Genomic DNA, 13,302 nt, shown 5'->3' with positions numbered 1-13,302 from the left:
TTTTATCAATTTTGCCTTAGAATACAGATAGAAAGTCGCGGTTTTATAAAAAAATTCCACTTTGTGTCCAATTCGTAATTAAGTGAGGTAACAGTTAATTAATTTTGAGAAAAGTGATTGTTTAAACAATTCAATAATATTTGAATAATGCTACAATTTGTGGTTTTTTCAACTTTTTTCCCACTTTTCTCTTGGAGTGAGTTAATGTTTAATTTAATTTAAGAAAAATAGTTGTTTTAACAAATTATTATTGTTTATAGCTGATTTATGTATTAATACTAGATAGTTCCGTTTTTATGAAATTTTGTACACTTTTTCAATTATAGTGAAGTAATAATTATTTAGAGTTAACAACAATATTTTCTTAAACAATGTATTATTGTTAATAATATTAGATTTGTTTAATGGTCGAAAGTTGTGGCTTTTTCTCACATTTTTTACCATTTTTCTATTTTTTGCCTAGAGTTAATTTAATTTAATTTTTTTTTAAATTAAATTTTTTTATTTTAATTCAGAAAAATAATAATAATCATCTATATTAATGCTAGGAAATTGCAGTTTTTTATAAATTTTTAAAACTTTTTTCCACTTTTCAGTAAGTGAGGTTCTAAAATTTTTAACTTTGTTTTGCTTTTTTAGTTATGAAGAAATAATAAATAAACATTAGAGTAAATTATACTTTAAAAATCTTTCTTTTTTGTGAATATAACTTTACTGAAATAAAACAGATCAAAGCAAAGTTGAAAATTTCAGAAAACTCGCAACGTTTTAGCACTTCTCTAAGAGAAGATAATTGTAAACAATAATAAATCTTCTAAGGAACTATTTTTGTTAACTAGCACTATTTATTACTTTACTAAGTAAAAAGTGGTTAAAAAGTTAGAAACCAAAACTATACCTAGCATTAATAAAGAGTAAAATAGTTATAGCGTTATAAACGATAATAATTTGCTTAAATAATTTTTTTTCGCAATTTTAATTAATCAGGTACCCTATTCTGATTGAAAATTTGACCAAAAGTGATTGGAAAAAGCTGCGATTTTCTAATTCTATTCTATGATAAAATTCCTAAAAATGATATAAATTTTTTGTAAATGTATACAAACATTTAATTATCAGCATAGAGTATTATTTTATTTATTAGAAACAATTTGAATAAAAAAAGCAAAAAAAACATAATTATCGCTAAAAATTAGAAAACCCCATTTTTTCACTTATGGGATTTTTTGGACTCTATAAAAAAGACTTACGGAGGTGGTATTTAAAAAGCAATATTTTATTCGTATTCTATGGTTAATTGTGAAGAGAAAAGTTGAGTTTTAACTCGATTTTCCTAATATTAAAACATAAAAGTAATAAAAAATTTTTTTAAATGTTATTATATCATACTATATGTATGAAAATTCGATGAAAAAAATTTTGGAACACCCTAATCAACATGTATCTCTTTTTATTTTTAATAAACAAAACAAAAATTAGAAATTACTCTTAAGTTTATTTTTGAATCTTAATTTATTTTGAGGCCAAATGCATATTCATGGAAAAAATTAGAATTATTTTCTTGGCTTAATTAATTGTTTAACTAATGTTAAAAAAAGTATTTCGAATTCGTCCTCTTTAAATTGTATACGCTACTTATTTCTCACAGGAAATACCGTCCAAGATTTTTCTCTTTGCAATGTTTCAAATTGCAATAGTTGCACAATTAGGGAAATTTTTTATTGTGGTTTCTCATTTTTCTAAATATTTCATGCACTTATTTTTTTTGTAATACAGTTGGAAGTACTGTACCTCTTTACCAAGATTCTCCAAAGGGCATTTTATTTTTAGCTTTAAATTTTTAATCCTGCCAGCCACATAAACAATTTCAGTATCTCTATTAATTATCTATATATAATCCTATTTCAGTATTTAAAAATTTTCTTTTATTTTCTTATTCAAACTCTCAAAGAAACCAAATGAAAAATGGATCTATAAAATAATGAAAGCTTTGTATATAGGGAAATATGTGCGCAGCACTACAGTCCCTAATAAGAATAGTACAATAAATGTTAATTAAATGAGGATGTAAATAAAATGTAATCAGTTAAAAAAGATACTTTAATAATCAATTAAGTAAGATTAAGGTTGTACAGGAGTGAATTGTTATGTCAGATTTAAGTAGTATTTTTAATTATGATGAGAACTAAAATTGAAAATATTTTTGCTGCTCTAGCTGGCGTAAGAAAAATGCATAGTTAGAATAATTTTAAATTAACTCATTTGAACTTGTAACATTCTTGTTACAAATAGGCTGCATTGCGTCGAAATAGAATTAAGTTCACATTGTAAATTTGCGCAATTTTGACATAAACGATTGCATTCGTATATTCAAATAGATTAAAAATTGTGTCTATATTTGATAAATAATTTCATTCGCGTCTCATTTCTTTTGAGAAAAATAGCGCTCTTTATAATTGGACCAATAAAATTTGCAGTTTTGTAATAAAGTGAGCCAAACTTTGAAAATTAGATCTAAAATTTGATGATCTATTGTCTAAGAGTATGCGTATTTCATAAGAGATGCGAAGTGAATTCAATTGTTTTGCGAGTAAATTTAGTTTCTGGAGTTGCATTTTTTACTATATTGCATGGAATTTATTTCAAGAAACACAATTTTAAGGTTTGTATTGTATGCTGTGATGGATTAGATTACATAGTTGCTAAATAAACGTCTTTATAATGTATTCTCGAATTATTGATTAATACATAATAGTTGTTTCTATTTTGCAATGTTTAAAATTATTTATTTCCTTTTTAAACTCCCGTTCCTTCACGCTGATGGAGCTAAATATAGGAGGTTGTAATCAACTCTATGCATCGCTCGTGCATGTGGTAGTCGTTATTTTAGGATCTGAAGGGCTATCTTAGTTCAAATAAATCTAATAGATGGCGCCCCGTTTAGGTAGGCCTTAGGGATATTGTAGTAAGGGATAGGGCACTGTAAAGATGAGTATGTTCATCCGCCATTTTCGGTCCATGGAGTAGAGCGAGTATGGGTAATGCTCAAATTTCACCTAGGTTTTCTATCGACAATTCACTCCTCTCTGATTGGACATCTGAACGGGTTCGTTGTTGCCGTTGATTCGTTGAAACGAAAACCATTTAAAGGAACTTATTTGAAATAAGAACACTTAATTTAACAGTTGATGATTCACAATTTATTAAAGATGCATTTCCACCATCATTGTCTCAGAAGTCACAAATCACAATTGTTTATATCGCGGCGTCCCGTTTCGCGTTTAATAATTGATCTTATTTATAATAGTTTATTATTTAACAAAAATACAAATGAATTAACTAAGTTCAAACACAATACAAAGTTCTAAGTCCATAAAACTCAATTATACACTATCAAGTGTCGCAGGTTTAGTATTAAATATGCGGTTTTGGAGATACAAAATGTGGTGTTTTTCCGTTGTGCGCGTGTTTTTATAAACTCTGTTTTGGGCGCAGTAATCTCACAATTCCTTTTTCAGCCAATCAAATCGCTGACGTGTTTGAATTTAACAGTCAGTTTACAAATAAGAAATTAGTTCACATTTTCTCCACCCATTAGATTTACAACGCAGTATGACCAATTAGTTGATTGACATATCCAAACAATTTCGGTACAAATTTCAAACTGTGACCGGATGTTTATATTACCATTTCCTGTCAAAATTGGTTCTAAGGCACGTTTTGATACTAAAAATAGCTCTGTGACTCATTTTTAGGAATGCTAAGAATCTAACCTATATTGCGTCGTAGTCTATATTTCCCTGTTATCGAATTAATCTGTAATTCCTATTCTTTCTATTATTTCAGGACAGAGAGAGAGAGAGTATTAAAATAGTGAATATTTCTTCTAAATTATTCTTATTCTATATTTTCTAAGTTATAGTTATAAGTTAAACTTCAAATTCTAATTTGAATTTGAACACACATCGATCAATCGATATATCGAATCGATATTTAACTAGTCGATACTAGCTTTCAAAGTACACCTTGTGCAACTAAACGTATATCTTTTGAGGGCTCTAGCACCCGAAAATCTATATCGTTACAGTATGTATAAAACGCGTGCATTCAACGTGAGAATTGAAGCTCGACTGTGATCAAATTAGCTTTTTAGATTAATAAATAATAGATTGAATTTCTTTATAGACATGCTAGGAAACGTGTGAATAAATAATTTCCTTTCGGAGTGTTCTGAAATGGGGTGTGCAAGCTGTAATTGTGAAGACCACATACAGTCTACACACAAAGATATTATAAGCCTAGATGCGGCACGTGTATAGTTCGAGGAACTAATTGTAGACGGCGCTCCCGGCGAAAATTGCCCGATCCCCCCATGACTCTCAACCCGAAAATCGCACACACCAACTACTTTGCCCCTGCAATCTTCACCTGTCGAACAAGTCCATCAATTAGCCGATACTAAGTCGGTAAATACTAAATACTTAAAAATATAAAATACAAATCTTATATCGAGAATTTTAATTTATCATTTCCAATTAATGAATCAATTATTTGAATAAATTTCACATCAAGAAAATATGTAGATGCATAAGATTTACTTTTAAAATGAATTAAAATGGAATTGTATTGTAATAAATATTTTTAGCTGACATCTTTTATGGAAAAAATTAGTCATTTTGCAATTAAAATGTACTGCCTATGAATTATATTATTTTGTTGTTTTGATAAAAAGCGGTAAAAATTCTACTAAATGAAAATATACGTTTGAAGACATTAAAAGTTTTAATTGATAAACATATTGAGTTGAAATTTAAAATAATTAATTTTAAAATAAATATGATCGTACAGCGTTCTCGCATGTAAAATTAGCGATTTGGAGTATTTAGATCTAGAGTTAAATTTTGTAGGAATACCGCCTCCCTTACGATTATTAATTTAAGTAAACAATAATTCGTAAATTTCTATGTTTGTGTAATTAATCATGAATTAAATAAATTATAATGAAACGATAAAATTATATAATAAATATATTTTTTATTTTATTTTTTTATATAATATTTTATAGAAATTTATGTATTTTACTATGTATGTAAATTATGTTCCGATTTTTTAAATTGAGAACCACATAATTTCAAAATTGAACAAATGTATTTTTGAATTTTACTCGAGTGGTTGTTCAGAATAAATAAATAGTTTGCCTAACATTTCTCAATTTAAACTGAAAGGTCAGAAATTATTGGAAAGTTTCAAACACAATTATCTCTTAATTGTTAGTTTGTAATAAAATAATCCGTGAATGAACCATTTATTGTCGCGGGCACATTCTTATCGGGCGCTGAGCCCGTGGTTCGCAAGTTTGAGCGCGCCTGGGGCGCGCGTCTTTTGATTCCCGCGATTCCCGCTCAGATATTTATTCTTTACATTTAGAATGCTTGAATGAAACTTTATCAAAAACATCTCTTTAGATCGCAGTATTTATATGCGTGTTCATATTCTGAATTTATTTCTCAAATAAGTATAGTTAAAGATTAAATTTCTCAAAGCTCTGTGGGCTTTGAGGTACACAATATTATCGTGACACTCACACTGAGCACTCGTTTTTTGACAGACAGTTGTAAATTTATATTTTCTGAACCACCTTAAAATAAACTTAAAAAATACAATCCTTTTTTTTTTAGACATTTTTCTCTATCTCGCGGTGTTATGCTAATAATAGGATTTTGGTTTTCATATTATTTTTTATACATGTATAAAGCAAAATATTCTACAAGTCTTCTTTCAGATTTTTTATGTATCTTGCGTCTTTTAGCGTAATATTGGAATTTTCGATTATCTGCATATATTACTTACGATAAAAAAAATTAGGATTCCTATTGAAAAGTGGTTTAAAGAAATTTTGTAGGATTTTTCAAAACCTATCATTTCTCTTTGAGACTTTTTGTCGTATTTTGCGTCATTTGGTTCAAAATTTTAATGTTGTGGTGTCAAATTTCGGGCAATTCTAATTGGTTATTGCAAACGCCTTATATTTCTTTAGAATTTTTTTGGATTCTTCGATTCTTTGAATTATTTTTATAAACTCTTTGGATTTCTTTGAAGTTGTGAATTCTGATGAGTGATTACCTGCCCCCAACCTTCTAAAATTAAATTTTAATGTGAAAAGCATAGTCCAGTAACTGGTTTTTGTAACTAAACAAATTATAAGGGAAAAGATTATACGTTTCAAATAATCAAGAAACAAAAACAAACAAAAAACAGAATTTTAATATAATTTTGATAAATAATTAAATGAGTAGTGAAGACCTTAAATTTTTCCTGGGAATTAAATGTAAATTGTCAATTTGACACTACAGAGAAGTGTAAATATTACTTCAGTTATATCTGAATTATGCGAAAAAATAATAAAATATTTTAGGATTTAAAAATGCATGCAGGATAAATTTATACAGTGAAGTATTTGAACCTTCAATTCACTATTTTTGTAAAAATTATATTTTTTAAAATAATGTTTGAAATTTTGCTACAATTCTAAAGTATGACAAGATTTTTTTGAAACTTATTTATATAGTATTTCGAAAATTTTTCTTTTAAAAGAAACGAGACGAGGAATTAATTTAACTTTTTCATTTAACTAAATTCTGAATAATTTAAAATTTATTTACTTTTTTAATTTATTTACTATCTCGAAAATGTCCCTTTAAAAAAAACCGTAAAAGAAATTATTTAATTTTAACGTAATAATAAATATATTAATTTTAGGCCCTCATTAATTTTAATATTTTCGGCGTGCACGGACAGCCCCGAGTCAGCTATAGATATGGCTGGCGAAGGCAAGCGCGAGAATCGAGAAACAGAAAATCACCGACACTTTCGGTTTGGCTTTCGCCTTGGCCCCACCCCTCCCGTAGACGTAGGCAAAGGACGCGGTTGCCATAGAAACATCGAAAAGTTTAAGAGCGCAGCACCTCGAGGCATGCAAAAATGTAGTTAGATATATATATCGTTCTCCCACTCCGACCTCCCGTGCCGCATCTATGCTTATAATATCTTTGCTACACAGGTGCTTATTAAACGTAAGTAAATAACTTATTTATCTAAGTTAAGATAGAAAAAGTATATTAGACTAAGTAAAACTAATGTAGTGAAGTTATTTGACGTATTTACGCTTTATTTGCAAACGTATATGACGGTAAACATAACCTCACTTTAGACTGTATAACATGTGCATTGTGTGATGCACACAAAATGAGTGTACCACTTTGTAAAAACTTTGTAATACATTAGTTTTACTTGGTCTCATATACGTTTTCTATGTTAACTTAAATAAATAAGTTATTTATTCACGTTTAATAAGCACCTCCCTACCGAAAAGAATCTGTGAGTATATACTAAAAATTCTTTAGGTCAAAGAAGCTCAGAGAAATTCTCCGCAGGCACTCAGGTAAATATTTTTAAAGGTCCAGGAAGCTCGTTTAAATGGTCTGAAGGCTCTAAAATATCCTTTCTGAAATTGAAATAAGAATACGATCATAAATAACAAGCAGAGAGGCTATGTGAATAGAGTAGCCGACACTCAAGGGTCCTTTGTTAAGCTTTAGGATTAAAATTTAGAAGTCGATTTTTTTTTAATTTCATAGTTAACAGCCTAAAACATAATAATTCGGAATCTACGGGTTTCGATGACTTCAGATATCGAACTTTTTTTTTAATGCTTAAAATTGGAATTGATAGAACGTTTCTCATAAATGGAATGACACGCCAAAAAAGACAACATTTAAAAAAAAGTGTTAATAATTTGAAGAGAAATTTTAAAAGGGAGAGCGGATTAGCCACGACCAACTACTGTGAATAACTCTGCCCGCCCGGTATGTGACAAATACAAAAGGAACATTATATTACCGTCGCACCACTTTTAAAATGACCACTAGAAGGATCTTGAAAAGGACCCAAATCTTTCAAACTATCTCCGAGACTATCTTGTTTCAAATCGACTTTGTCTATAAACAAATTCAAACTATTATTTATTAATATAAAAAGCTAATTTTATCACAATCAGACCGAAAATGGCGGGTGCACATATCCCTCTATTTAGGTGCTCTAGTAAGGGACGCGCCATGTGGCCATGTGGTGGGGGAAAATGGAACGGAAGTTGGAGTCAGCGGTAGAAGGCGCGAGGTATTCAAACGCCAATAAATAATACACCTGAATCGTGTATTCAATCGGATTGGGAAAATCAAAGTAATTAATAGTTTTGAAGTTAAAAAAATAGACAATAGCAATATTTGTGAAATAAAAAAGTTGAATTAAAAAGAAAAACAGTATTATAATCCCATACACCCGAAAAACACGTAAAAATGAAAGTTTGAATAATTTAAAGTATACAGCGTAAATCAACAAGATTAGTAGAAGAAGTTATTAAATAAAAGGGAATAGTATTAGAAATTTGCACTGTAAATAAATTTATAATCCACGGTGTAACTCACGCAATAAGAAAAACTGTAAAAAGAAAAAAATGTAGCTACGTGATTATGGGAAGTAAACAATATACGAATGTTAGCGCCAAAGGAAAATGCTCCTAAAGCTTTAATAATTATTTTCATATCGTAAGGTACTTAATTACATACATAATTAATATACTAACAGAAACGTTTTAAGTTTAGAAATTGTATAACAAGAATTCATTTAGAATGAATACTATCAAAAATGGTATAATTCAATTGTTAACGAAAAGAGATCGATTTTAAAACAAAAGGATTAATCTTTTACCAAAATAGAAAAATTAAAAAAATTGAATTATTAAGTAAAAAAGATCAATTTTCAACAAAAATATTAGAATCGAGATTTCTTTTAAAGAAATTGGGTTTTGACAATCAGAAAAGGAATTTTTTAAATAACTGAACCCTTCATGAAAAATATTAATTTCAACCAAGAATATTACTTTTCTACCAAAAATTACAAATTTTCTAAAAAATCTAGAAAGTTTCAAACAAATATATGATTTTTATATAGAATACATAATTTTTTAACCAAGAGTAATATAAGTAGATTTTACCGTTGTAGAAATTAATTTAAAAAAAAAAATACATAGAAATTTGAAGAAAATAGTTGAATTTTCAATCAAAAAGGTTCGTTTTAAACCGAAACAGACGAAGCTTCGATTATGAACTTAATATTCAACGAAACAATGGGATTGTTCAGTTTTTAGTTAAAAAAATAATTTTCAATTTAAAGAAGTGCAATTCAAAAAAATATCTGAGTTCTCTACCAAAACAGATTGTAATTAAAAATATAAATAAATCTTTAGCCAAAAATGGAAAGTTAAATTCTCATTTCAATAAATTAATTCTGAAAAAATAAGAATTGTCAAAAAATTATTGAATCCTCAATCAGCATACCGAAGCGCAAAGCTGTAGTAAATTTGGTATAGTATCTTGATATGGAACGGAAGAGTCCCTGTTTTCTCGCTCGACCAATCCGCAGTCAGCTACCCAGGTGGCGCGTCCGATACTACAGGGTCCCTAGTAGGCCTGTCTTTGGGTTGTTATGTATAGCAAAAACACTAAAATGCATTTAAAACTTGATACTTTTTATGAATATTAAAGGAAGAACAAAGTTTTCAGTAAGAATAAGAGCAGCTGCAATTAGTAAACTAACAAAATTTATAAAAACATGTAATTTAATATTAGGAAAATTGAATACAAAGGTGAGTATTTTGAAAACAGTTTGAATTGTGTTCATATTTTTCTGTTGTTTATTTTGCTAATGTAATTAACTAATTTTATAAAGAATTGTATTTTTGACAAATTTCAAACATTGATTGATAATATTACTTGACTAATAATAATAATATTTGAACATTGATAACTCGCCTTATAATGTACTTTTTTATTAATTCGTCTAGACATTTCCGCTCTCTAAAAATATATATTTACACATAATTTATTTACTATCAGGGTGGAGACTTTATCGGAAAACCGGGAAAGACCGAGAAAAAATGGGAAATTCCCGGGAATTAAATTAATTTTTACTTTATCTACATATGACTGAAAATAACTATAGTTTTTATATGATAAAAGGGAGTTGGTAAATAAATAAAATTTCCCTTCGGACAAGGAATTTTCGATATGGAACGGGAATTTAAAAAAAAATAGAAACTGGGATTTAGAAGAAAAATATTTTAAAATCCCTGTTGCAAGACAAAATTCGTCACAATTTAAAAGATCCTTCTTCCGAAATTAAAAAGAAAAGAGAGTGCAAAAGCGGTAAATATTCTATTGAAAGTGATTTCTATAAGAAAAATGTGCAAAATTGACAATTTAAATGATAAGAACTTGTAAATTTTTTAATCGATACGAATTTTCATTTATTATGGTGAATCTTCCAACAAAAAATTAATTTTCAACAAAAGAGTTCAGCCTTGAACCGCAAGTAATTACATGTTCAAGAAAAAAAGGTAAATTCTTAACGAAAAATGTTTAAAAAATTATATTATAATTTACAAATATTTACTTTTCGAAATACTACTTCTATTCTAACAATTACTTAAAGCACTCTCATTTTTTAAATTTCGAAAAAAGAAACTTTTAAATTGAGACGAATTTTGACTTGGAACAGGGATTTTTTAAACTCCTTTCTTCTCAACCCCACTGTAAATTCTTTAAGAAAATTCCCGTTCCATGTCAAAAATTCCTTGTCCCAAGGGAAAGTGTATTACTTTACCGAAACTCCCTGTCTTAGAATAAAAACGAGAATTATTTTCACTCACATTCCCTGCAACCGTAGATACAGTAAAAATTACTTTTCCTAATTGAAAAAAAAACTAAAATATTGAGAACTTGAATTTTGCTACGGTCAGAAGTAAATTCCGGGTTTTTAACTCAATTTCCGGAGTTTTCCCGGTTTCTCGTTTAAAATCGCCACCCTGATTATAAATAAATTATATATAGATATATACATTTAGGAAGCAGAAATGTATAAATTGAATTAAAATGAAAAAGTACATTAGAAGGCTAATTATTAATGTTTAAATACTATCATTACTATTATTATCAGTAAAGTATTATTATCAGTCAATGTTTGAAATTTTCAACAATTACAGTTGTTTATAAAATTAATAAATTACATTATAAAATTAACGATAAAAAAATATGAATACAATTCAAACCGTTTTTTAAATTTAAATTTAATTTAAATTTAATATAAATTCAATTTTCCTAATATTAACCCTTAATTGGCACTATTGTTGTCAACATACGTAACTGGCACTGTGGGGCAATTAATACCTGGGCGTACTCACGTAGACGGTATTTAATATTATTGCACAAACAAATTATCTTATGTAATTTACAGTATATTTTTCAAAGTCAAATTGTTTTTATAGTGATTTATTTAAATTAAGTTAGGAAAAGAATGTTTGAAAAAAGATAAACGGAAAAAATCAGTTTTTTACTTAAAAAATCATAACTCGCGTAATTTTTAATATTTTTAGCTAAAAAGTTATGAGTACATGCTTGAGATACTATGGTTTAAGAAAAAAATTACTGTGATATTGATGATTTCAAAAAGGTATTTATTTTGCAAAAGCAAACCTCAATTTTTGCGTAAAATTGAACACTATATTTCACTATTCAAATTACTTTATTTTTATTTAAATGGACCAAAACATTTTTAAAATTGTTGCACAATAATTATAAATGTTTATAAATGTAAAAAGAAAGCTAAATAAAATTTTAAATAAAACTTTTTTAACCTAGCAATTTCCATCTTGACCTGAACAGCCGCTGCAGATACCTGCTCGGTGCTTATAGTACATTGGGCGCCTACATGAGCAACCGGTCAATTTAGGGTTTCTGCCTTTAAAAAAACAAGAAACTATGAAATAATTAATAAAAAAATTTATCTTTCTTAAGGTGATATACTTATGTTGGAAATGTATCAAAAATCACAAAAATAACTAGCTCTTTTCAAAGAGAAATTTTCTAGGTACTAAGTAAATAAGTTTTAAAACAATTCTATTCGTACTTTAAGATTTATTTTAGTGCAATTTTTAAAATTATTTTGTAAAACTAAATTTAAAGATTGAATACAATTCAGATCATTTCAAAAAGTGAATACATGTTAGTTAAATTCGAAATTTAAGTAAAATTTAGTTGAATTAAAGTCAATTTCAGTTAAAATTGTGGTTGTTGAATGGTGTTAAATGGTGTTAAATTTAAGTACAATTTAGTTCAATAAAAATGAAACGGTCGTTAAATTTTAAATTTGGTTGAATTGAATACAGATATATGTGGGTTGTTTCTTGGCTTCAACAATGGAGAGCATTCAAATAAGCTGGAGAAATTAAAAAAAATTCCCTTATTTTTATAATAATTAGTTAAATTCAACAAAAAAACTCAGGAAAGTAATTAGGACTCACAGTTCTAAAGTTTTTGGTTTGAAACTTTTCAGAAGTCGACAATGTCAAAAAAATAAACGGAAGCGTTTAAACTTCAGCATAACTATTTTGCATGGAAATACTTTACTATCCCACAATTTTATTTCAAATTAGAAGTATGTTAGTAATTAACTAATTATTCCATTCAAAATTATTCAATTTCGAAAATTGGATTATAATTTCAAAGTCTTCGCTTGCAAGTTTGAGCTTGAAAAAAACTTTATCAAAAAGATCTCTTTTAGATTGCAGTATTTATATGCGCCTTCATATTCTGAATTGTCTACTTAATTAAGTATAGTCAAATATTGAGTTTCTCAAAGCTCTGTAGGCTTTGAGGTACACATTTTCATCGTGACACTCGCGCTGCGCGCTCGATTTCCGAGAGACATTTGTAAACAGGTATTGTTGGATTTTTTTCTCGTAACGTTCGTCGTTTTTCCACACATTTTTTTTATTTTATTTTTTTTTCAACGTTATTTTTCACAAATAAAACAAATCTTTTTTCGTATCCTACATAGTTTTTCCACAAAATGGATTTCTTTATTTTCGATTATTTTTTGTGCAATCAAAATTTGAGTTTTACATTTTTAAGAAAATCCAAAAAATGGTTATGATAATCTTATAGGGCGTTCAAAAAGAAAAGTTTTTCTTTGTTTGACTTTTTTCATATCGTGCGTTTTTCGGGTTCAAATTTTGATTTTCGATTTATTAAAAAATTTTTGAAAACGCTATAACTCTGAGAATTTTCTTTTTATCGAAAAAAGTCATAAGGATAAATTGTTTGTTCTTTTGAATACTATGAATATCCGTACATAGAATTTTCAAATGCAGAAAAAAGTTGTCTCAAAAATTTCTAAAATTCGCTCACT

The sequence above is a fragment of the Belonocnema kinseyi genome, chromosome 4 (assembly GCF_010883055.1).
Source record: "Belonocnema kinseyi isolate 2016_QV_RU_SX_M_011 chromosome 4, B_treatae_v1, whole genome shotgun sequence".
NCBI classification, from domain to species: Eukaryota; Metazoa; Arthropoda; class Insecta; order Hymenoptera; family Cynipidae; genus Belonocnema; species Belonocnema kinseyi.
This window is presented reverse-complemented; position numbering follows the sequence as displayed.